The 26263-nt window shown below is 35.3% G+C and overlaps 1 long non-coding RNA gene across 2 annotated transcripts in view; it reads left to right on the top strand.

Annotated features, from left to right (window-relative positions):
• The first annotated feature begins 335 nt into the window (after positions 1 to 335).
• The window catches only part of LOC145778467 (uncharacterized), a 30124-nt gene continuing 4196 nt past the window's right edge, over positions 336 to 26263 (top strand). The window contains exon 1 of one of the 2 annotated variants that reach the window (XR_014290438.1): positions 336 to 894. This is a non-coding gene — a long non-coding RNA (uncharacterized LOC145778467). Of the gene's footprint in view, positions 895 to 25943; positions 26062 to 26263 lie in introns of those variants that run through there. The other variant, XR_014290437.1, reaches the window with a different exon arrangement.

Raw genomic sequence — 26263 nt, 5'->3', positions numbered from 1 at the left:
TCCATGTTGCAAAGGTGAAAACACAGATTTCTAGAGTAGCGGATATGAAACTTCTTATGTATGGATCATTCTGGAGAGAGAATTGAATTGAATTCTCTCATACAACCGTAGGGCGGCGTGAAAAAGAAAAAAGAGCAAACTCGTCAGCAATATCGCATAAGTATGATTCCACCAAAAATGCCAACACAACGCATCAATCACGTGACCCAAATAACGCACTTTGAATGGGTCATTCAAAGCAAATGTGGTGTGTGCCACACGCACGCGTGCGCGATTGCTGTCTGTGATGGCCTTCTCAAAGGTTTTCCAGCGAGTTGTGATCATGAGAAAGCTGCAAAACTTAGACAGAAAGTTATGTTCAGGCTAACTGTTTGGTATGATTTTATGTTATAATTAATCATTCAGGCTAGGTTTTCAAAATTGTGTAAAGCAAAATTCGGAATGGTCATGTCTTCTGGAATAAAAACTGCTTATTCTGATAAGTTGCTGTTCGTCATTCTGACATTTCTATATTGCGGTATGTTGATATGTAGCTTTGACAATGACAGTAATAAAGTTAATAGTATTGCGGTAAACGTAGACAACTAAGTTTGCAGGAATTAAAGTCTTAGTTTTCTGTATGTGTGTACTTCAGTCAGTCAGTGTACACTGTATCTTTTTTCTTCATAAAATGATATATCAATCTCTTCAGTCTTCACATATTATCTTCAGTTCATAAAGCTGATGTTGTTCTTGGCAGTGCTGTTAATTGATAAACCATGCATAAAAGTTCTAAAAAGAGAATTGGCTAAAAAGCATGGAAAGCTCTTCTGCTATTGGACCCTTCAAGGAGCTTCTCAATGTTAATTTACCAACACTACGTGAGATGTCCTTGCATTCTGAGCTTTGTTGAAGGTAATAGGCTACCGTACTGAAGTAGCCTACCTTATTACGTTTTCTCTGACAGGTTTTATTCAAGCTTGATCGTGACATGAAACATAGATTAACTGGTATTTTTGGTGCTCTTGCACAAGACGCCCTGTTGGTCAACCGGAAAAAATTATGACGTCACACATATTGGAATAGACTATTATGAAAGAGGAAGGGCGGGGTGGAAATGCACACCGGAAAGAAATTGTCTCCCATTTATTGATTTGTTGTTGAACTTCAACAAATTTGCTATCGTAGGAAAGCACAAGCATATATCTAACCAACTAAGTTAATACCAAGTCCAAAAATACTACTAGCTCCATCTAGTGGTCACCTAAACTTGACAATCAAAACTTCAACCAAAACTTCAACAAAACTTCATTTTAAATGATAAACAATTTAAATCAAATCCAATTAAAAGAACATGTTACTGTGTATTGAAGTACTAACTTTCATTTTTATATCTTATTTAATATGCGAGCAATCGTTGTTCGAAGACAGCCCACCAACGAAGCTTTTGCCCAATGCATTTCAATGACGAATCGATCGTCTTTCAGTTCACGCCCTATGTGATCACGATAATTAATTGTCTCCCATTTATTCATTTCTTGCTCAATTTCAACAGATTTGCTATCGTTGAAAAGCAGAAGCATAGATCTAACCAACTAAGTTAATACCAAGTCCCAAAATACTTCTAGCTCTATCTAGTGGCCACCTAAACTTGACCAAATACAAACCATTATCAAAAATTTATTTGCAATGATAAAAACATTTAACGACAACCAATTAAAAAAACATATTACTGTTTATTGAAGGGCTAACTTTCATTTTTATATCTTATTCAATATGCAAGCAATCGTTGTTCGAAGACAGCCCCCCAACGAAGCTTTTGCCCAATGCATTTCAATGGCGATTCGATCGTCTTTCAGTTCACGCCCTGCGTGTTCACGATAATTAATTGTCTCCCATTTATTCATTTCTTGCTCAATTTCAACAGATTTGCTATCGTTGAAAAGCACAAGCATATATCTAACTAACTAAGTTAATATCAAGTCCCAAAATACTACTAGCTCCATCTAGTGGCCACCTAAACTTGACCAAATTTAAACCATTATCAAAAGTTTATTTGCAATGATAAAAACATTTAACGACAACCAATTAAAAGAACATATTACTGTTTATTGAAGGGCTAACTTTCATTTTTATATCTTATTTAATATGCGAGCAATCGTTGTTCGAAGACAGCCCCCCAACGAAGCATTTGCCCAATGCATTTCAATGGCGAATCGATCGTCTTTCAGTTCACGCCCTGTGTGATCACGATAATTAATTGTCTCCCATTTATTCATTTCTTGCTCAATTTCAACAGATTTGCTATCGTTGAAAAGCAGAAGCATAGATCTAACCAACTAAGTTAATACCAAGTTCCAAAATACTACTAGCTCCATCTAGTGGCCACCTAAACTTGACCAAATTCAAACCACTATCAAAAGTTTAATTGCAATGATAAACAGTCTAAATTAAATCCAATTAAAAGAACATGTTACTGTGTATTAAAGTACTGACTTTCATTTTTATATCTTATTTAATATGCGAGCAATCGTTGTTCGAAGACAGCCCCCCAACGAAGCATTTGCCCAATGCATTTCAATGGCGAATCGATCGTCTTTCAGTTCACGCCCTGCGTGTTCACGATAATTAATTGTCTCCCATTTATTCATTTCTTGCTCAATTTCAACAGATTTGCTATCGTTGAAAAGCACAAGCATCTATCTAACCAACTAAGTTAATATCAAGTCCCAAAATACTACTAGCTCCATCTAGTGGCCACTTAAACTTGACCAAATTTAAACCATTATCAAAAGTTTTTTTGCAATGATAAAAACATTTAACGACAACCGTTTAAAAGAACATATTACTGTTTATTGAAGTGTTAACTTTCATTTTTATATCTTATTTAATATGCGAGCAATCGTTGTTCGAAGACAGCCCCCTCAACGAAGCTTTTGCCCAATGCATTTCAATGACGAATCGATCGTCTTTCAGTTCACGCCCTGCGTGTTCACGATAATTAATTGTCTCCCATTTATTCATTTCTTGCTCAATTTCAACAGATTTGCTATCGTTGAAAAGCACAAGCATAGATCAAACCAACTAAGTTAATACCAAGTCCCAAAATACTACTAGCTTCATCTAGTGGCTACCTAAACTTGACCAAATTTAAACCATTATCAAAAGTTTATTTGCAATGATAAAAACATTTAACGACAACCAATTAAAAGAACATATTACTGTTTATTGAAGGGCTAACTTTCATTTTTATATCTTATTTAATATGCGAGCAATCGTTGTTCGAAGACAGCCCCCCAACGAAGCTTTTGCCCAATGCATTTCAATGGCGAATCGATCGTCTTTCAGTTCACGCCCTGTGTGATCACGATAAATAATTGTCTCCCATTTATTCATTTCTTGCTCAATTTCAACAGATTTGCTATCGTTGAAAAGCACAAGCATAGATCTAACCAACTAAGTTAATACCAAGTCTTAAAATACTACTAGCTCCATCTAGTGGCCACCTAAACTTGACCAAATGCAAACCATTACCAAAACTTTATTTTAAACGATAAACAATTTAAATCAAATTCAATTAAAAGAACATGTTACTGTTTATTGAAGTAATAACTTTCAGTTTTATAGCTTATTTAATATGCGAGCAATCGTTGTTCGAAGACAGCCCCTCAACGAAGCTTTTGCCCAATGCATTTCAATGACGAATCGATCGTCTTTCAGTTCACGCCCTATGTGTTCACGATAATTAATTGTCTCCCATTTATTCATTTCTTGCTCAATTTCAACAGATTTGCTATCGTTGAAAAGCACAAGCATAGATCAAACCAACTAAGTTAATACCAAGTCCCAAAATACTACTAGCTCCATCTAGTGGCCACCTAAACTTGACAAACTTCAAACCACTATCAAAAGTTTAATTGCAATGATAAACAGTCTAAATTAAATCCAATTAAAAGAACATGTTACTGTGTATTAAAGTACTGACTTTCATTTTTATATCTTATTTAATATGCGAGCAATCGTTGTTCGAAGACAGCCCCCCAACGAAGCTTTTGCCCAATGCATTTCAATGGCGAATCGATCGTCTTTCAGTTCACGCCCTGCGTGTTCACGATAATTAATTGTCTCCCATTTATTCATTTCTTGCTCAATTTCAACAGATTTGCTATCGTTGAAAAGCACAAGCATATATCTAACCAACTAAGTTAATATCAAGTCCCAAAATACTACTAGCTCCATCTAGTGGCCACCTAAACTTGACCAAATTTAAACCATTATCAAAAGTTTATTTGCAATGATAAAAACATTTAACGACAACCGTTTAAAAGAACATATTACTGTTTATTGAAGTGTTAACTTTCATTTTTATATCTTATTTAATATGCGAGCAATCGTTGTTCGAAGACAGCCCCCCAACGAAGCTTTTGCCCAATGCATTTCAATGACGAATCGATCGTCTTTCAGTTCACGCCCTGCGTGTTCACGATAATTAATTGTCTCCCATTTATTCATTTCTTGCTCAATTTCAACAGATTTGCTATCGTTGAAAAGCAGAAGCATAGGTCTAACCAACTAAGTTAATACCAAGTCCCAAAATACTACTAGCTCCATCTAGTGGCCACCTAAACTTGACCAAATGCAAACCATTACCAAAACTTTATTTTAAACGATAAACAATTTAAATCAAATTCAATTAAAAGAACATGTTACTGTTTATTGAAGTGATAACTTTCATTTTTATAGCTTATTTAATATGCGAGCAATCGTTGTTCGAAGACAGCCCCTCAACGAAGCTTTTGCCCAATGCATTTCAATGACGAATCGATCGTCTTTCAGTTCACGCCCTATGTGTTCACGATAATTAATTGTCTCCCATTTATTCATTTCTTGCTCAATTTCAACAGATTTGCTATCGTTGAAAAGCACAAGCATAGATCAAACCAACTAAGTTAATACCAAGTCCCAAAATACTACTAGCTCCATCTAGTGGCCACCTAAACTTGACAAACTTCAAACCACTATCAAAAGTTTAATTGCAATGATAAACAGTCTAAATTAAATCCAATTAAAAGAACGTGTTACTGTGTATTAATGTACTGACTTTCATTTTTATATCTTATTTAATATGCGAGCAATCGTTGTTCGAAGACAGCCCCCCAACGAAGCTTTTGCCCAATGCATTTCAATGGCGAATCGATCGTCTTTCAGTTCACGCCCTGCGTGTTCACGATAATTAATTGTCTCCCATTTATTCATTTCTTGCTCAATTTCAACAGATTTGCTATCGTTGAAAAGCACAAGCATATATCTAACCAACTAAGTTAATATCAAGTCCCAAAATACTACTAACTCCATCTAGTGGCCACCTAAACTTGACCAAATTTAAACCATTATCAAAAGTTTATTTGCAATGATAAAAACATTTAGTGACAACCGTTTAAAAGAACATATTACTGTTTATTGAAGGGCTAACTTTCATTTTTATATCTTATTTAATATGCGAGCAATCGTTGTTCGAAGACAGCCCCCCAACGAAGCATTTGCCCAATGCATTTCAATGGCGAATCGATCGTCTTTCAGTTCACGCCCTGTGTGATCACGATAATTAATTGTCTCCCATTTATTCATTTCTTGCTCAATTTCAACAGATTTGCTATCGTTGAAAAGCAGAAGCATAGATCTAACCAACTAAGTTAATACCAAGTTCCAAAATACTACTAGCTCCATCTAGTGGCCACCTAAACTTGACCAAATTCAAACCACTATCAAAAGTTTAATTGCAATGATAAACAGTCTAAATTAAATCCAATTAAAAGAACATGTTACTGTGTATTAAAGTACTGACTTTCATTTTTATATCTTATTTAATATGCGAGCAATCGTTGTTCGAAGACAGCCCCCCAACGAAGCTTTTGCCCAATGCATTTCAATGGCGAATCGATCGTCTTTCAGTTCACGCCCTGCGTGTTCACGATAATTAATTGTCTCCCATTTATTCATTTCTTGCTCAATTTCAACAGATTTGCTATCGTTGAAAAGCACAAGCATCTATCTAACCAACTAAGTTAATATCAAGTCCCAAAATACTACTAGCTCCATCTAGTGGCCACTTAAACTTGACCAAATTTAAACCATTATCAAAAGTTTTTTTGCAATGATAAAAACATTTAACGACAACCGTTTAAAAGAACATATTACTGTTTATTGAAGTGTTAACTTTCATTTTTATATCTTATTTAATATGCGAGCAATCGTTGTTCGAAGACAGCCCCCTCAACGAAGCTTTTGCCCAATGCATTTCAATGACGAATCGATCGTCTTTCAGTTCACGCCCTGCGTGTTCACGATAATTAATTGTCTCCCATTTATTCATTTCTTGCTCAATTTCAACAGATTTGCTATCGTTGAAAAGCACAAGCATAGATCAAACCAACTAAGTTAATACCAAGTCCCAAAATACTACTAGCTTCATCTAGTGGCTACCTAAACTTGACCAAATTTAAACCATTATCAAAAGTTTATTTGCAATGATAAAAACATTTAACGACAACCAATTAAAAGAACATATTACTGTTTATTGAAGGGCTAACTTTCATTTTTATATCTTATTTAATATGCGAGCAATCGTTGTTCGAAGACAGCCCCCCAACGAAGCTTTTGCCCAATGCATTTCAATGGCGAATCGATCGTCTTTCAGTTCACGCCCTGTGTGATCACGATAAATAATTGTCTCCCATTTATTCATTTCTTGCTCAATTTCAACAGATTTGCTATCGTTGAAAAGCACAAGCATAGATCTAACCAACTAAGTTAATACCAAGTCTTAAAATACTACTAGCTCCATCTAGTGGCCACCTAAACTTGACCAAATGCAAACCATTACCAAAACTTTATTTTAAACGATAAACAATTTAAATCAAATTCAATTAAAAGAACATGTTACTGTTTATTGAAGTAATAACTTTCAGTTTTATAGCTTATTTAATATGCGAGCAATCGTTGTTCGAAGACAGCCCCTCAACGAAGCTTTTGCCCAATGCATTTCAATGACGAATCGATCGTCTTTCAGTTCACGCCCTATGTGTTCACGATAATTAATTGTCTCCCATTTATTCATTTCTTGCTCAATTTCAACAGATTTGCTATCGTTGAAAAGCACAAGCATAGATCAAACCAACTAAGTTAATACCAAGTCCCAAAATACTACTAGCTCCATCTAGTGGCCACCTAAACTTGACAAACTTCAAACCACTATCAAAAGTTTAATTGCAATGATAAACAGTCTAAATTAAATCCAATTAAAAGAACATGTTACTGTGTATTAAAGTACTGACTTTCATTTTTATATCTTATTTAATATGCGAGCAATCGTTGTTCGAAGACAGCCCCCCAACGAAGCTTTTGCCCAATGCATTTCAATGGCGAATCGATCGTCTTTCAGTTCACGCCCTGCGTGTTCACGATAATTAATTGTCTCCCATTTATTCATTTCTTGCTCAATTTCAACAGATTTGCTATCGTTGAAAAGCACAAGCATATATCTAACCAACTAAGTTAATATCAAGTCCCAAAATACTACTAGCTCCATCTAGTGGCCACCTAAACTTGACCAAATTTAAACCATTATCAAAAGTTTATTTGCAATGATAAAAACATTTAACGACAACCGTTTAAAAGAACATATTACTGTTTATTGAAGTGTTAACTTTCATTTTTATATCTTATTTAATATGCGAGCAATCGTTGTTCGAAGACAGCCCCCCAACGAAGCTTTTGCCCAATGCATTTCAATGGCGAATCGATCGTCTTTCAGTTCACGCCCTGCGTGTTCACGATAATTAATTGTCTCCCATTTATTCATTTCTTGCTCAATTTCAACAGATTTGCTATCGTTGAAAAGCACAAGCATATATCTAACCAACTAAGTTAATATCAAGTCCCAAAATACTACTAGCTCCATCTAGTGGCCACCTAAACTTGACCAAATTTAAACCATTATCAAAAGTTTTTTTGCAATGATAAAAACATTTAACGACAACCGTTTAAAAGAACATATTACTGTTTATTGAAGTGTTAACTTTCATTTTTATATCTTATTTAATATGCGAGCAATCGTTGTTCGAAGACAGCCCCCCAACGAAGCTTTTGCCCAATGCATTTCAATGACGAATCGATCGTCTTTCAGTTCACGCCCTGCGTGTTCACGATAATTAATTGTCTCCCATTTATTCATTTCTTGCTCAATTTCAACAGATTTGCTATCGTTGAAAAGCAGAAGCATAGGTCTAACCAACTAAGTTAATACCAAGTCCCAAAATACTACTAGCTCCATCTAGTGGCCACCTAAACTTGACCAAATGCAAACCATTACCAAAACTTTATTTTAAACGATAAACAATTTAAATCAAATTCAATTAAAAGAACATGTTACTGTTTATTGAAGTGATAACTTTCATTTTTATAGCTTATTTAATATGCGAGCAATCGTTGTTCGAAGACAGCCCCTCAACGAAGCTTTTGCCCAATGCATTTCAATGACGAATCGATCGTCTTTCAGTTCACGCCCTATGTGTTCACGATAATTAATTGTCTCCCATTTATTCATTTCTTGCTCAATTTCAACAGATTTGCTATCGTTGAAAAGCACAAGCATAGATCAAACCAACTAAGTTAATACCAAGTCCCAAAATACTACTAGCTCCATCTAGTGGCCACCTAAACTTGACAAACTTCAAACCACTATCAAAAGTTTAATTGCAATGATAAACAGTCTAAATTAAATCCAATTAAAAGAACGTGTTACTGTGTATTAAAGTACTGACTTTCATTTTTATATCTTATTTAATATGCGAGCAATCGTTGTTCGAAGACAGCCCCCCAACGAAGCTTTTGCCCAATGCATTTCAATGGCGAATCGATCGTCTTTCAGTTCACGCCCTGCGTGTTCACGATAATTAATTGTCTCCCATTTATTCATTTCTTGCTCAATTTCAACAGATTTGCTATCGTTGAAAAGCACAAGCATATATCTAACCAACTAAGTTAATATCAAGTCCCAAAATACTACTAACTCCATCTAGTGGCCACCTAAACTTGACCAAATTTAAACCATTATCAAAAGTTTATTTGCAATGATAAAAACATTTAGTGACAACCGTTTAAAAGAACATATTACTGTTTATTGAAGTGTTAACTTTCATTTTTATATCTTATTTAATATGCGAGCAATCGTTGTTCGAAGACAGCCCCCCAACGAAGCTTTTGCCCAATGCATTTCAATGACGAATCGATCGTCTTTCAGTTCACGCCCTGCGTGTTCACGATAATTAATTGTCTCCCATTTATTCATTTCTTGCTCAATTTCAACAGATTTGCTATCGTTGAAAAGCAGAAGCATAGGTCTAACCAACTAAGTTAATACCAAGTCCCAAAATACTACTAGCTCCATCTAGTGGCCACCTAAACTTGACCAAATGCAAACCATTACCAAAACTTTATTTTAAACGATAAACAATTTAAATCAAATTCAATTAAAAGAACATGTTACTGTTTATTGAAGTGATAACTTTCATTTTTATAGCTTATTTAATATGCGAGCAATCGTTGTTCGAAGACAGCCCCTCAACGAAGCTTTTGCCCAATGCATTTCAATGACGAATCGATCGTCTTTCAGTTCACGCCCTATGTGTTCACGATAATTAATTGTCTCCCATTTATTCATTTCTTGCTCAATTTCAACAGATTTGCTATCGTTGAAAAGCACAAGCATAGATCAAACCAACTAAGTTAATACCAAGTCCCAAAATACTACTAGCTCCATCTAGTGGCCACCTAAACTTGACAAACTTCAAACCACTATCAAAAGTTTAATTGCAATGATAAACAGTCTAAATTAAATCCAATTAAAAGAACGTGTTACTGTGTATTAAAGTACTGACTTTCATTTTTATATCTTATTTAATATGCGAGCAATCGTTGTTCGAAGACAGCCCCCCAACGAAGCTTTTGCCCAATGCATTTCAATGGCGAATCGATCGTCTTTCAGTTCACGCCCTGCGTGTTCACGATAATTAATTGTCTCCCATTTATTCATTTCTTGCTCAATTTCAACAGATTTGCTATCGTTGAAAAGCACAAGCATATATCTAACCAACTAAGTTAATATCAAGTCCCAAAATACTACTAACTCCATCTAGTGGCCACCTAAACTTGACCAAATTTAAACCATTATCAAAAGTTTATTTGCAATGATAAAAACATTTAGTGACAACCGTTTAAAAGAACATATTACTGTTTATTGAAGGGCTAACTTTCATTTTTATATCTTATTTAATATGCGAGCAATCGTTGTTCGAAGACAGCCCCCCAACGAAGCATTTGCCCAATGCATTTCAATGGCGAATCGATCGTCTTTCAGTTCACGCCCTGTGTGATCACGATAATTAATTGTCTCCCATTTATTCATTTCTTGCTCAATTTCAACAGATTTGCTATCGTTGAAAAGCAGAAGCATAGATCTAACCAACTAAGTTAATACCAAGTTCCAAAATACTACTAGCTCCATCTAGTGGCCACCTAAACTTGACCAAATTCAAACCACTATCAAAAGTTTAATTGCAATGATAAACAGTCTAAATTAAATCCAATTAAAAGAACATGTTACTGTGTATTAAAGTACTGACTTTCATTTTTATATCTTATTTAATATGCGAGCAATCGTTGTTCGAAGACAGCCCCCCAACGAAGCTTTTGCCCAATGCATTTCAATGGCGAATCGATCGTCTTTCAGTTCACGCCCTGCGTGTTCACGATAATTAATTGTCTCCCATTTATTCATTTCTTGCTCAATTTCAACAGATTTGCTATCGTTGAAAAGCACAAGCATCTATCTAACCAACTAAGTTAATATCAAGTCCCAAAATACTACTAGCTCCATCTAGTGGCCACTTAAACTTGACCAAATTTAAACCATTATCAAAAGTTTTTTTGCAATGATAAAAACATTTAACGACAACCGTTTAAAAGAACATATTACTGTTTATTGAAGTGTTAACTTTCATTTTTATATCTTATTTAATATGCGAGCAATCGTTGTTCGAAGACAGCCCCCTCAACGAAGCTTTTGCCCAATGCATTTCAATGACGAATCGATCGTCTTTCAGTTCACGCCCTGCGTGTTCACGATAATTAATTGTCTCCCATTTATTCATTTCTTGCTCAATTTCAACAGATTTGCTATCGTTGAAAAGCACAAGCATAGATCAAACCAACTAAGTTAATACCAAGTCCCAAAATACTACTAGCTTCATCTAGTGGCTACCTAAACTTGACCAAATTTAAACCATTATCAAAAGTTTATTTGCAATGATAAAAACATTTAACGACAACCAATTAAAAGAACATATTACTGTTTATTGAAGGGCTAACTTTCATTTTTATATCTTATTTAATATGCGAGCAATCGTTGTTCGAAGACAGCCCCCCAACGAAGCTTTTGCCCAATGCATTTCAATGGCGAATCGATCGTCTTTCAGTTCACGCCCTGTGTGATCACGATAAATAATTGTCTCCCATTTATTCATTTCTTGCTCAATTTCAACAGATTTGCTATCGTTGAAAAGCACAAGCATAGATCTAACCAACTAAGTTAATACCAAGTCTTAAAATACTACTAGCTCCATCTAGTGGCCACCTAAACTTGACCAAATGCAAACCATTACCAAAACTTTATTTTAAACGATAAACAATTTAAATCAAATTCAATTAAAAGAACATGTTACTGTTTATTGAAGTAATAACTTTCAGTTTTATAGCTTATTTAATATGCGAGCAATCGTTGTTCGAAGACAGCCCCTCAACGAAGCTTTTGCCCAATGCATTTCAATGACGAATCGATCGTCTTTCAGTTCACGCCCTATGTGTTCACGATAATTAATTGTCTCCCATTTATTCATTTCTTGCTCAATTTCAACAGATTTGCTATCGTTGAAAAGCACAAGCATAGATCAAACCAACTAAGTTAATACCAAGTCCCAAAATACTACTAGCTCCATCTAGTGGCCACCTAAACTTGACAAACTTCAAACCACTATCAAAAGTTTAATTGCAATGATAAACAGTCTAAATTAAATCCAATTAAAAGAACATGTTACTGTGTATTAAAGTACTGACTTTCATTTTTATATCTTATTTAATATGCGAGCAATCGTTGTTCGAAGACAGCCCCCCAACAAAGCTTTTGCCCAATGCATTTCAATGGCGAATCGATCGTCTTTCAGTTCACGCCCTGCGTGTTCACGATAATTAATTGTCTCCCATTTATTCATTTCTTGCTCAATTTCAACAGATTTGCTATCGTTGAAAAGCACAAGCATATATCTAACCAACTAAGTTAATATCAAGTCCCAAAATACTACTAGCTCCATCTAGTGGCCACCTAAACTTGACCAAATTTAAACCATTATCAAAAGTTTATTTGCAATGATAAAAACATTTAACGACAACCGTTTAAAAGAACATATTACTGTTTATTGAAGTGTTAACTTTCATTTTTATATCTTATTTAATATGCGAGCAATCGTTGTTCGAAGACAGCCCCCCAACGAAGCTTTTGCCCAATGCATTTCAATGGCGAATCGATCGTCTTTCAGTTCACGCCCTGCGTGTTCACGATAATTAATTGTCTCCCATTTATTCATTTCTTGCTCAATTTCAACAGATTTGCTATCGTTGAAAAGCACAAGCATATATCTAACCAACTAAGTTAATATCAAGTCCCAAAATACTACTAGCTCCATCTAGTGGCCACCTAAACTTGACCAAATTTAAACCATTATCAAAAGTTTTTTTGCAATGATAAAAACATTTAACGACAACCGTTTAAAAGAACATATTACTGTTTATTGAAGTGTTAACTTTCATTTTTATATCTTATTTAATATGCGAGCAATCGTTGTTCGAAGACAGCCCCCCAACGAAGCTTTTGCCCAATGCATTTCAATGACGAATCGATCGTCTTTCAGTTCACGCCCTGCGTGTTCACGATAATTAATTGTCTCCCATTTATTCATTTCTTGCTCAATTTCAACAGATTTGCTATCGTTGAAAAGCAGAAGCATAGGTCTAACCAACTAAGTTAATACCAAGTCCCAAAATACTACTAGCTCCATCTAGTGGCCACCTAAACTTGACCAAATGCAAACCATTACCAAAACTTTATTTTAAACGATAAACAATTTAAATCAAATTCAATTAAAAGAACATGTTACTGTTTATTGAAGTGATAACTTTCATTTTTATAGCTTATTTAATATGCGAGCAATCGTTGTTCGAAGACAGCCCCTCAACGAAGCTTTTGCCCAATGCATTTCAATGACGAATCGATCGTCTTTCAGTTCACGCCCTATGTGTTCACGATAATTAATTGTCTCCCATTTATTCATTTCTTGCTCAATTTCAACAGATTTGCTATCGTTGAAAAGCACAAGCATAGATCAAACCAACTAAGTTAATACCAAGTCCCAAAATACTACTAGCTCCATCTAGTGGCCACCTAAACTTGACAAACTTCAAACCACTATCAAAAGTTTAATTGCAATGATAAACAGTCTAAATTAAATCCAATTAAAAGAACGTGTTACTGTGTATTAAAGTACTGACTTTCATTTTTATATCTTATTTAATATGCGAGCAATCGTTGTTCGAAGACAGCCCCCCAACGAAGCTTTTGCCCAATGCATTTCAATGGCGAATCGATCGTCTTTCAGTTCACGCCCTGCGTGTTCACGATAATTAATTGTCTCCCATTTATTCATTTCTTGCTCAATTTCAACAGATTTGCTATCGTTGAAAAGCACAAGCATATATCTAACCAACTAAGTTAATATCAAGTCCCAAAATACTACTAACTCCATCTAGTGGCCACCTAAACTTGACCAAATTTAAACCATTATCAAAAGTTTATTTGCAATGATAAAAACATTTAGTGACAACCGTTTAAAAGAACATATTACTGTTTATTGAAGTGTTAACTTTCATTTTTATATCTTATTTAATATGCGAGCAATCGTTGTTCGAAGACAGCCCCCCAACGAAGCTTTTGCCCAATGCATTTCAATGACGAATCGATCGTCTTTCAGTTCACGCCCTGCGTGTTCACGATAATTAATTGTCTCCCATTTATTCATTTCTTGCTCAATTTCAACAGATTTGCTATCGTTGAAAAGCAGAAGCATAGGTCTAACCAACTAAGTTAATACCAAGTCCCAAAATACTACTAGCTCCATCTAGTGGCCACCTAAACTTGACCAAATGCAAACCATTACCAAAACTTTATTTTAAACGATAAACAATTTAAATCAAATTCAATTAAAAGAACATGTTACTGTTTATTGAAGTGATAACTTTCATTTTTATAGCTTATTTAATATGCGAGCAATCGTTGTTCGAAGACAGCCCCTCAACGAAGCTTTTGCCCAATGCATTTCAATGACGAATCGATCGTCTTTCAGTTCACGCCCTATGTGTTCACGATAATTAATTGTCTCCCATTTATTCATTTCTTGCTCAATTTCAACAGATTTGCTATCGTTGAAAAGCACAAGCATAGATCAAACCAACTAAGTTAATACCAAGTCCCAAAATACTACTAGCTCCATCTAGTGGCCACCTAAACTTGACAAACTTCAAACCACTATCAAAAGTTTAATTGCAATGATAAACAGTCTAAATTAAATCCAATTAAAAGAACGTGTTACTGTGTATTAAAGTACTGACTTTCATTTTTATATCTTATTTAATATGCGAGCAATCGTTGTTCGAAGACAGCCCCCCAACGAAGCTTTTGCCCAATGCATTTCAATGGCGAATCGATCGTCTTTCAGTTCACGCCCTGCGTGTTCACGATAATTAATTGTCTCCCATTTATTCATTTCTTGCTCAATTTCAACAGATTTGCTATCGTTGAAAAGCACAAGCATATATCTAACCAACTAAGTTAATATCAAGTCCCAAAATACTACTAGCTCCATCTAGTGGCCACCTAAACTTGACCAAATTTAAACCATTATCAAAAGTTTATTTGCAATGATAAAAACATTTAGTGACAACCGTTTAAAAGAACATATTACTGTTTATTGAAGGGCTAACTTTCATTTTTATATCTTATTTAATATGCGAGCAATCGTTGTTCGAAGACAGCCCCCCAACGAAGCATTTGCCCAATGCATTTCAATGGCGAATCGATCGTCTTTCAGTTCACGCCCTGTGTGATCACGATAATTAATTGTCTCCCATTTATTCATTTCTTGCTCAATTTCAACAGATTTGCTATCGTTGAAAAGCAGAAGCATAGATCTAACCAACTAAGTTAATACCAAGTTCCAAAATACTACTAGCTCCATCTAGTGGCCACCTAAACTTGACCAAATTCAAACCACTATCAAAAGTTTAATTGCAATGATAAACAGTCTAAATTAAATCCAATTAAAAGAACATGTTACTGTGTATTAAAGTACTGACTTTCATTTTTATATCTTATTTAATATGCGAGCAATCGTTGTTCGAAGACAGCCCCCCAACGAAGCTTTTGCCCAATGCATTTCAATGGCGAATCGATCGTCTTTCAGTTCACGCCCTGCGTGTTCACGATAATTAATTGTCTCCCATTTATTCATTTCTTGCTCAATTTCAACAGATTTGCTATCGTTGAAAAGCACAAGCATCTATCTAACCAACTAAGTTAATATCAAGTCCCAAAATACTACTAGCTCCATCTAGTGGCCACTTAAACTTGACCAAATTTAAACCATTATCAAAAGTTTTTTTGCAATGATAAAAACATTTAACGACAACCGTTTAAAAGAACATATTACTGTTTATTGAAGTGTTAACTTTCATTTTTATATCTTATTTAATATGCGAGCAATCGTTGTTCGAAGACAGCCCCCTCAACGAAGCTTTTGCCCAATGCATTTCAATGACGAATCGATCGTCTTTCAGTTCACGCCCTGCGTGTTCACGATAATTAATTGTCTCCCATTTATTCATTTCTTGCTCAATTTCAACAGATTTGCTATCGTTGAAAAGCACAAGCATAGATCAAACCAACTAAGTTAATACCAAGTCCCAAAATACTACTAGCTTCATCTAGTGGCTACCTAAACTTGACCAAATTTAAACCATTATCAAAAGTTTATTTGCAATGATAAAAACATTTAACGACAACCAATTAAAAGAACATATTACTGTTTATTGAAGGGCTAACTTTCATTTTTATATCTTATTTAATATGCGAGCAATCGTTGTTCGAAGACAGCCCCCCAACGAAGCTTTTGCCCAATGCATTTCAATGGCGAATCGATCGTCTTTCAGTTCACGCCCTGTGTGATCACGATAAATAATTGTCTCCCATTTATTCATTTCTTGCTCAATTTCAACAGATTTGCTATCGTTGAAAAGCACAGGCATAGATCTAACCAACTAAGTTAATACCAAGTCTTAAAATACTACTAGCTCCATCTAGTGGCCACCTAAACTTGACCAAATGCAAACCATTACCAAAACTTTATTTTAAACGATAAACAATTTAAATCAAATTCAATTAAAAGAACATGTTACTGTTTATTGAAGTAATAACTTTCAGTTTTATAGCTTATTTAATATGCGAGCAATCGTTGTTCGAAGACAGCCCCTCAACGAAGCTTTTGCCCAATGCATTTCAATGACGAATCGATCGTCTTTCAGTTCACGCCCTATGTGTTCACGATAATTAATTGTCTCCCATTTATTCATTTCTTGCTCAATTTCAACAGATTTGCTATCGTTGAAAAGCACAAGCATAGATCAAACCAACTAAGTTAATACCAAGTCCCAAAATACTACTAGCTCCATCTAGTGGCCACCTAAACTTGACAAACTTCAAACCACTATCAAAAGTTTAATTGCAATGATAAACAGTCTAAATTAAATCCAATTAAAAGAACATGTTACTGTGTATTAAAGTACTGACTTTCATTTTTATATCTTATTTAATATGCGAGCAATCGTTGTTCGAAGACAGCCCCCCAACGAAGCTTTTGCCCAATGCATTTCAATGGCGAATCGATCGTCTTTCAGTTCACGCCCTGCGTGTTCACGATAATTAATTGTCTCCCATTTATTCATTTCTTGCTCAATTTCAACAGATTTGCTATCGTTGAAAAGCACAAGCATATATCTAACCAACTAAGTTAATATCAAGTCCCAAAATACTACTAGCTCCATCTAGTGGCCACCTAAACTTGACCAAATTTAAACCATTATCAAAAGTTTATTTGCAATGATAAAAACATTTAACGACAACCGTTTAAAAGAACATATTACTGTTTATTGAAGTGTTAACTTTCATTTTTATATCTTATTTAATATGCGAGCAATCGTTGTTCGAAGACAGCCCCCCAACGAAGCTTTTGCCCAATGCATTTCAATGGCGAATCGATCGTCTTTCAGTTCACGCCCTGCGTGTTCACGATAATTAATTGTCTCCCATTTATTCATTTCTTGCTCAATTTCAACAGATTTGCTATCGTTGAAAAGCACAAGCATATATCTAACCAACTAAGTTAATATCAAGTCCCAAAATACTACTAGCTCCATCTAGTGGCCACCTAAACTTGACCAAATTTAAACCATTATCAAAAGTTTTTTTGCAATGATAAAAACATTTAACGACAACCGTTTAAAAGAACATATTACTGTTTATTGAAGTGTTAACTTTCATTTTTATATCTTATTTAATATGCGAGCAATCGTTGTTCGAAGACAGCCCCCCAACAAAGCTTTTGCCCAATGCATTTCAATGACGAATCGATCGTCTTTCAGTTCACGCCCTGCGTGTTCACGATAATTAATTGTCTCCCATTTATTCATTTCTTGCTCAATTTCAACAGATTTGCTATCGTTGAAAAGCAGAAGCATAGGTCTAACCAACTAAGTTAATACCAAGTCCCAAAATACTACTAGCTCCATCTAGTGGCCACCTAAACTTGACCAAATGCAAACCATTACCAAAACTTTATTTTAAACGATAAACAATTTAAATCAAATTCAATTAAAAGAACATGTTACTGTTTATTGAAGTGATAACTTTCATTTTTATAGCTTATTTAATATGCGAGCAATCGTTGTTCGAAGACAGCCCCTCAACGAAGCTTTTGCCCAATGCATTTCAATGACGAATCGATCGTCTTTCAGTTCACGCCCTATGTGTTCACGATAATTAATTGTCTCCCATTTATTCATTTCTTGCTCAATTTCAACAGATTTGCTATCGTTGAAAAGCACAAGCATAGATCAAACCAACTAAGTTAATACCAAGTCCCAAAATACTACTAGCTCCATCTAGTGGCCACCTAAACTTGACAAACTTCAAACCACTATCAAAAGTTTAATTGCAATGATAAACAGTCTAAATTAAATCCAATTAAAAGAACGTGTTACTGTGTATTAAAGTACTGACTTTCATTTTTATATCTTATTTAATATGCGAGCAATCGTTGTTCGAAGACAGCCCCCCAACGAAGCTTTTGCCCAATGCATTTCAATGGCGAATCGATCGTCTTTCAGTTCACGCCCTGCGTGTTCACGATAATTAATTGTCTCCCATTTATTCATTTCTTGCTCAATTTCAACAGATTTGCTATCGTTGAAAAGCACAAGCATATATCTAACCAACTAAGTTAATATCAAGTCCCAAAATACTACTAACTCCATCTAGTGGCCACCTAAACTTGACCAAATTTAAACCATTATCAAAAGTTTATTTGCAATGATAAAAACATTTAGTGACAACCGTTTAAAAGAACATATTACTGTTTATTGAAGTGTTAACTTTCATTTTTATATCTTATTTAATATGCGAGCAATCGTTGTTCGAAGACAGCCCCCCAACGAAGCTTTTGCCCAATGCATTTCAATGACGAATCGATCGTCTTTCAGTTCACGCCCTGCGTGTTCACGATAATTAATTGTCTCCCATTTATTCATTTCTTGCTCAATTTCAACAGATTTGCTATCGTTGAAAAGCAGAAGCATAGGTCTAACCAACTAAGTTAATACCAAGTCCCAAAATACTACTAGCTCCATCTAGTGGCCACCTAAACTTGACCAAATGCAAACCATTACCAAAACTTTATTTTAAACGATAAACAATTTAAATCAAATTCAATTAAAAGAACATGTTACTGTTTATTGAAGTGATAACTTTCATTTTTATAGCTTATTTAATATGCGAGCAATCGTTGTTCGAAGACAGCCCCTCAACGAAGCTTTTGCCCAATGCATTTCAATGACGAATCGATCGTCTTTCAGTTCACGCCCTATGTGTTCACGATAATTAATTGTCTCCCATTTATTCATTTCTTGCTCAATTTCAACAGATTTGCTATCGTTGAAAAGCACAAGCATAGATCAAACCAACTAAGTTAATACCAAGTCCCAAAATACTACTAGCTCCATCTAGTGGCCACCTAAACTTGACAAACTTCAAACCACTATCAAAAGTTTAATTGCAATGATAAACAGTCTAAATTAAATCCAATTAAAAGAACGTGTTACTGTGTATTAAAGTACTGACTTTCATTTTTATATCTTATTTAATATGCGAGCAATCGTTGTTCGAAGACAGCCCCCCAACGAAGCTTTTGCCCAATGCATTTCAATGGCGAATCGATCGTCTTTCAGTTCACGCCCTGCGTGTTCACGATAATTAATTGTCTCCCATTTATTCATTTCTTGCTCAATTTCAACAGATTTGCTATCGTTGAAAAGCACAAGCATATATCTAACCAACTAAGTTAATATCAAGTCCCAAAATACTACTAACTCCATCTAGTGGCCACCTAAACTTGACCAAATTTAAACCATTATCAAAAGTTTATTTGCAATGATAAAAACATTTAGTGACAACCGTTTAAAAGAACATATTACTGTTTATTGAAGTGTTAACTTTCATTTTTATATCTTATTTAATATGCGAGCAATCGTTGTTCGAAGACAGCCCCCCAACGAAGCTTTTGCCCAATGCATTTCAATGACGAATCGATCGTCTTTCAGTTCACGCCCTGCGTGTTCACGATAATTAATTGTCTCCCATTTATTCATTTCTTGCTCAATTTCAACAGATTTGCTATCGTTGAAAAGCACAAGCATATATCTAACCAACTAAGTTAATATCAAGTCCCAAAATACTACTAGCTCCATCTAGTGGCCACCTAAACTTGACCAAATTTAAACCATTATCAAAAGTTTTTTTGCAATGATAAAAACATTTAACGACAACCGTTTAAAAGAACATATTACTGTTTATTGAAGTGTTAACTTTCATTTTTATATCTTATTTAATATGCGAGCAATCGTTGTTCGAAGACAGCCCCCTCAACGAAGCTTTTGCCCAATGCATTTCAATGACGAATCGATCGTCTTTCAGTTCACGCCCTGCGTGTTCACGATAATTAATTGTCTCCCATTTATTCATTTCTTGCTCAATTTCAACAGATTTGCTATCGTTGAAAAGCAGAAGCATAGGTCTAACCAACTAAGTTAATACCAAGTCCCAAAATACTACTAGCTTCATCTAGTGGCCACCTAAACTTGACCAAATGCAAACCATTACCAAAACTTCCTTTTAAACGATAAACAATTTAAATCAATTTCAATTAAAAGAACATGTTACTGTTTATTGAAGTGATAACTTTCATTTTTATAGCTTATTTAATATGCGAGCAATCGTTGTTCGAAGACAGCCCCTCAACGAAGCTTTTGCCCAATGCATTTCAATGACGAATCGATCGTCTTTCAGTTCACGCCCTATGTGTTCACGATAATTAATTGTCTCCCATTTATTCATTTCTTGCTCAATTTCAACAGATTTGCTATCGTTGAAAAGCAGAAGCATATATCTAACCAACTAAGTTATTACCAAGTCCCAAAATACTACTAGCTCCATCTAGTGGCCACCTAAACTTGACCAAATTCAAACCACTATCAAAAGTTTAATTGCTATGATAAAAACATTTAACGACAACCAATTAACAGAACATGTTACTGTTTATTGAAGTGATAACTTTCATTTTTATATCTTATTTAATATGCGAGCAATCGTTGTTCGAAGACAGCCCCCCAACGAAGCTTTTGCCCAATGCATTTCAATGGCGAATCGATCGTCTTTCAGTTCACGCCCTGCGTGTTCACAATAATTAATTGTCTCCCATTTATTCATTTCTTGCTCAATTTCAACAGATTTGCTATCGTTAAAAAGCACAAGTATAGATCTAACCAGTGGCGTAGCCAAGAGGGGGGTTTTGGGGGTTGCAACCCCCCCCCCTTTGGCACGCGTGTGACATCACGATATTGAGATTGATGCTTTCAGTCTAAAAAGAAATTGTCTAATTTTATACAAAACTGCATTAAAAGAGCAAGTTTTGCCAATACCAAACATTCAAACATCTCAGCCAGGAATTAGCAACAAGAAAACATAGAGACTTAGCTTTATTTCCGAAAAATGCCGAAGAAAACATGATCTTATCCCTAATATTCATAATTCATAATAATAGTAATAAGGCTTTTCAAGATTGTACAAAAATAAAGCAGTAGCTCTTATCTACATCCCTAGCGAAAAATACTTTTTAAGTGAAAAAAATTCCTTTCAGCTTTAAAATAACTTAAGAATATGTCCCAAAATTGATTGCTTGCACAGTCCCATTGGTCATTCAACCACCAGTTTGTGTTTATCTTGTCTGAAGACATATCACAGTACAATGTGTACTTTTCTGTTGTGATAGCATCAGACCCAACCATATGGCTTAAACTGTCATGCCAAGTCCCACTTGATACAACTTATTCATAGTGTAAAAACTGTTAACAACAGTTAACCATTTAAAGCAGTGGTTCTCAACGTGGGCGGTACCGCCCCCCAGGGGGCGTTTTTGATTTTGCAGGGGGGCGGTATGATTACTTCGGATTAAGGGAGCGTTTTGATTACTAGGGTGCATTTTGGTTAAACCCATCTATCGCCCAGCGTAACGATTTTGTCAAAGAGCACGTATCTACAGTACGTGGTAGCATTTCCTACCTCATACCTGGTGGAAAAGGGATTCATGTTGTTCTGCTACATACCAAACAGCGAATCCCACTTGACATATCCATAAGAGGTGATCTTCGAATGTTTCTCACTGGCTATACACCGGATGTGAAGAAACTGACACTTTCTCACCAAGCCCAAGGTTCACACTGACTACCAGTAGCCTATACTATTTTCATGCTCGCAAATATATATTTGCTTTTCATCAAATATAGTTACTAGTCTCTAAAACCCTTACAGCCTGTTTCACCCTAAAAGGGGATCATCAAAAGGTCCTTATTCTAATAGAAATATAATTCTGTTTGAATAAGGACCTTCTGATGATCCCCTTTTTAGGTTAAAACAGGCTGTAAGGGTTTTAGAGACTGGTAACTATATTTGATATAATTATATCGCTCTGCTTGTCTTTGTGCTTGGCATTGAGCACTTTTTGTAGAATAAATAATATTTATTGTTTTATATTCGCTTTTCATAATTAATCGTTTTTGTTGGGGGGCGGTAAAATTTTGCCAGTTCATGAAGGGGGCTTTGGGCCGAAAAAGGTTGAGAAACACTGATTTAAAGTTACTTTGGGAGCAGAAAAAACAATCAACTGACCTCGCCACTTAATTGCACAGCTCCTTTTCAAAAAGCACGATGGCTCATGTCAAAAGAATTATGCATCCATTAAAAATAAATTTACCAATTTAACATGTTTTTGTTATTTCTATTTGGAAACCGTTGCAGCAAGCGTTTTACGCTGAAATTTATTTAAAGTTGCTTTCGCATGTTTTTAGATCTTAGATATCGCGACCAAACGGTCAACCATCACCATCATTATGTTTCGGCCACAAGGGTTCATACGAACCACATTGAAAACCTGTGGTTGAATTGTAAACGGAAATTTAAAAGAATGGGTGGCACCACAAGACACATGATACCTGGGTATCTTGATGAATTTATGTGGCGACATCAGTTTCCACGGTGACAACATTTTCCGGAAGTTCTCCGCGCCATAAGGGAGTCCTACCCATTACTGTAGCCGCCACATCGTCCATTTGCCAAAAAACAGCCCTTTTCAAGGCTACGTAATGATAAAAAAGAGTTGCTGCCCACATACTTTGTGATGTTTATTCTATTACAAACAAACTAGGCTAACAAAAGTGCAATGTCGCATGAAACAAAATTATTTTTTTAACTTAATAAAAGTTACGTTTGTAACATGATTTTTGTGTGTCAACGTTTAAGGTTTGGACCTATGAATCATTTTGTTTACACACACGGATGCATTTGGGAAAATGACTTCATGTGGTTATGAAAGAACACGAGAATGCAAGCCCAAGTCATTTCATTACGGTTTCGTTACTTACCTTTGATCCATATTTAAGCCTAGGTTTATTCGGCTTAGCCTATGTGTTGTGAAAAAATTATTTGGCTTAGCATTGAACAAAACATAAGTATCCGCACCCACTGTATCGCTGGTTGTTGTTTCTTTTTATTATTTGCAGAAGTTTCTCCATCCAAATAGGAACAATTTTCTGGTTCCTGCACTTGGAGCTGACATCACTTGCTTCCTCAACCGAACTTTTCCAGTTGATGTCGACTGCGCGCCGAGTGACAAGAATTCTTCCACGACCTCACAAAGGATCAAAGTTCTACACCGCTCTAGAGCACACATCGCTTTCCTATTAATCAGTGTTTGTTACATTACTTGATTTGGACAAGCCATTACACCACCAATTAGGCTATTTGTGTGCCTGATCCTAATCCTTTCTATGACTTTAGCATTTTTTCATAATAAAAGTAGAACTCGGTTAATCCGGATTCGATTTGACTGGCGATTCCATCCGGATTAGGCGAAGATCCGGATTAACCGATGACGGATCTATCAAACCTGACTCATTTGTACTTCCAGCTTCATCCGGATTAGGCAAAGATCCGGATTAACCGAATCCGGATTAACCGAGTTCTACTGTAAATGGGAGACAATTAATTATCGTGAACACGCAATGCGAATCCAGAAAGACGATCGATTCGCCATTGAAATGCATTGGGCAAAAGCTTCGTTGGGGGGCTGTCTTCGAACAACGATTGCTCATATATTAAACAAGGTATAAAAATGAAATTTAGCCCTGCAATAAACAGTAACATGTTCTTCTAATTGGTTGTCGTTTAATGTTTTTATCATTGCAAATAAACCTTTGATTATGGTTTGAATTTGGTCAAGTTTAGGTGGCCACTAGATGGAGCTAGTAGTATTTTGGGACTTGATATTAACTTAGTTGGTTAGATATATGCTTGTGCTTTTCAACGATAGCAAATCTGTTGAAATTGAGCAAGAAATGAATAAATGGGAGACAATTAATTATCGTGAACACGCAGGGCGTGAACTGAAAGACGATCGATTCGTCATTGAAATGCATTGGGCAAAATCTTCGTTGGGGGGCTGTCTTCGAACAACGATTGCTCATATATTAAATAAGATATTAAAATGAAAGTCAGTACTTTAATACACAGTAACATGTTCTTTTAATTGGATTTGACTTAGACTGTTTATCATTGCAATTAAACTTTTGATAGTGGTTTGAAGTTTGTCAAGTTTAGGTGGCCACTAGATGGAGCTAGTAGTATTTTGGGACTTAATATTAACTTAGTTGGTTAGATCTATGCTTGTGCTTTTTAACGATAGCAAATCTGTTGAAATTGAGCAAGAAATGAATAAATGGGAGACAATTAGTTATCGTGATCACGCAGGGCGTGAACTGAAAAACGATCGATTCGCCATTGAAATGCATTGGGCAAAAGCTTCGTTGGGGGGGCTGTCTTCGAACAACGATTGCTCGCATATTGAATAAGATATAAAAATGAAAGTTAACACTTCAATAAACAGTAATATTTACTTGCAATTGGTTGTCGTTAAATGTTTTTATCATTGCAAATAAACTTTTGATAATGGTTTAAATTTGGTCAAGTTTAGGTGGCCACTAGATGGAGCTAGTAGTATTTTAGGATTTGGTGTTAATTTAGTTGGTTAGATCCATGCGTGTGCTTTTTAATGATAGCAAATCTGTTTAAATTGAGCAAGAAATAAATAAATGGGAGACAATTAATTATCGTGAACATGCAGGGCGTGAAATGAAAGACGATCGATTCGCCATTGAAATGCATTGGGAAAAAGCTTCGTTGGGGGGCTGTCTTCGAACAACGATTGCTCCTATATTAAATAAGATATAAAAATGAAGGTTAGCCCTTCAATAAACAGTGACATGTTTTTTTAATTGGATTTGATTTAGATTGTTTATCATTTCAAATGAAGTTTTGGTGATGGTTTGCATTTGGTCAAGTTTAGGTGGCCACTAGATGGAGCTAGTAGTATTTTGGGACTTGATATTAACTTAGTTGGTTAGATCTATGCCTGTGCTTTTCAACGATAGCAAATCTGTTGAAATTGAGCAAGAAATGAATAAATGGGAGACAATTAATTATCGTGAACACGCAGGGCGTGAACTGAAAGACGATCGATTCGCCATTGAAATGCATTGGGCAAGAGCTTCGTTGGGGGGCTGTTTTCGAACAACGATTGTTTGCATATTAAATAAGATATAAAAATGAAAGTTAACACTTCAATAAACAGTAATATGTTCTTTTAATTGGTTGTCGTTAAATGTTTTTATCATTGCAAATAAACTTTTGATAATGGTTTGAATTATGTCAAGTTTAGGTGGCCACTAGATGGAGCTAGTAGTATTTTGGGACTTGATATTAACTTAGTTGGTTAGATATATGCTTGTGCTTTTCAACGATAGCAAATCTGTTAAAATTGAGCAAGAAATGAATAAATGGGAGACAATTAATTATCGTGATCACACAGGGCGTGAACTGAAAGACGATCGATTCGTCATTGAAATGCATTGGGCAAAAGCTTCGTTGGGGGGATGTCTTCGAACAACGATTGCTCGCATATTGAATAAGATATAAAAATGAAAGTTAGCCCTTCAATAAACAGTAATATGTTCTTTTAATTAGTTGCCGTTAAATGTTTTTATCATTGCAAATAAACTTTTGATAATGGTTTGTATTTGGTCAAGTTTAGGTGGCCACTAGATGAAGCTGGAAATATTTTGGGACTTGGTATTAGCTTAGTTGGTTAGATCTTTGCTTGTGCTTTTCAACGATAGCAAATCTGTT

This window comes from Aplidium turbinatum, chromosome 10 (assembly GCF_918807975.1).
Source record: "Aplidium turbinatum chromosome 10, kaAplTurb1.1, whole genome shotgun sequence".
Classification (NCBI taxonomy): domain Eukaryota; kingdom Metazoa; phylum Chordata; class Ascidiacea; order Aplousobranchia; family Polyclinidae; genus Aplidium; species Aplidium turbinatum.
The sequence above is the reverse complement of the archived record's forward strand: the minus strand, read 5'-3'. Positions and strand labels throughout refer to the sequence as shown.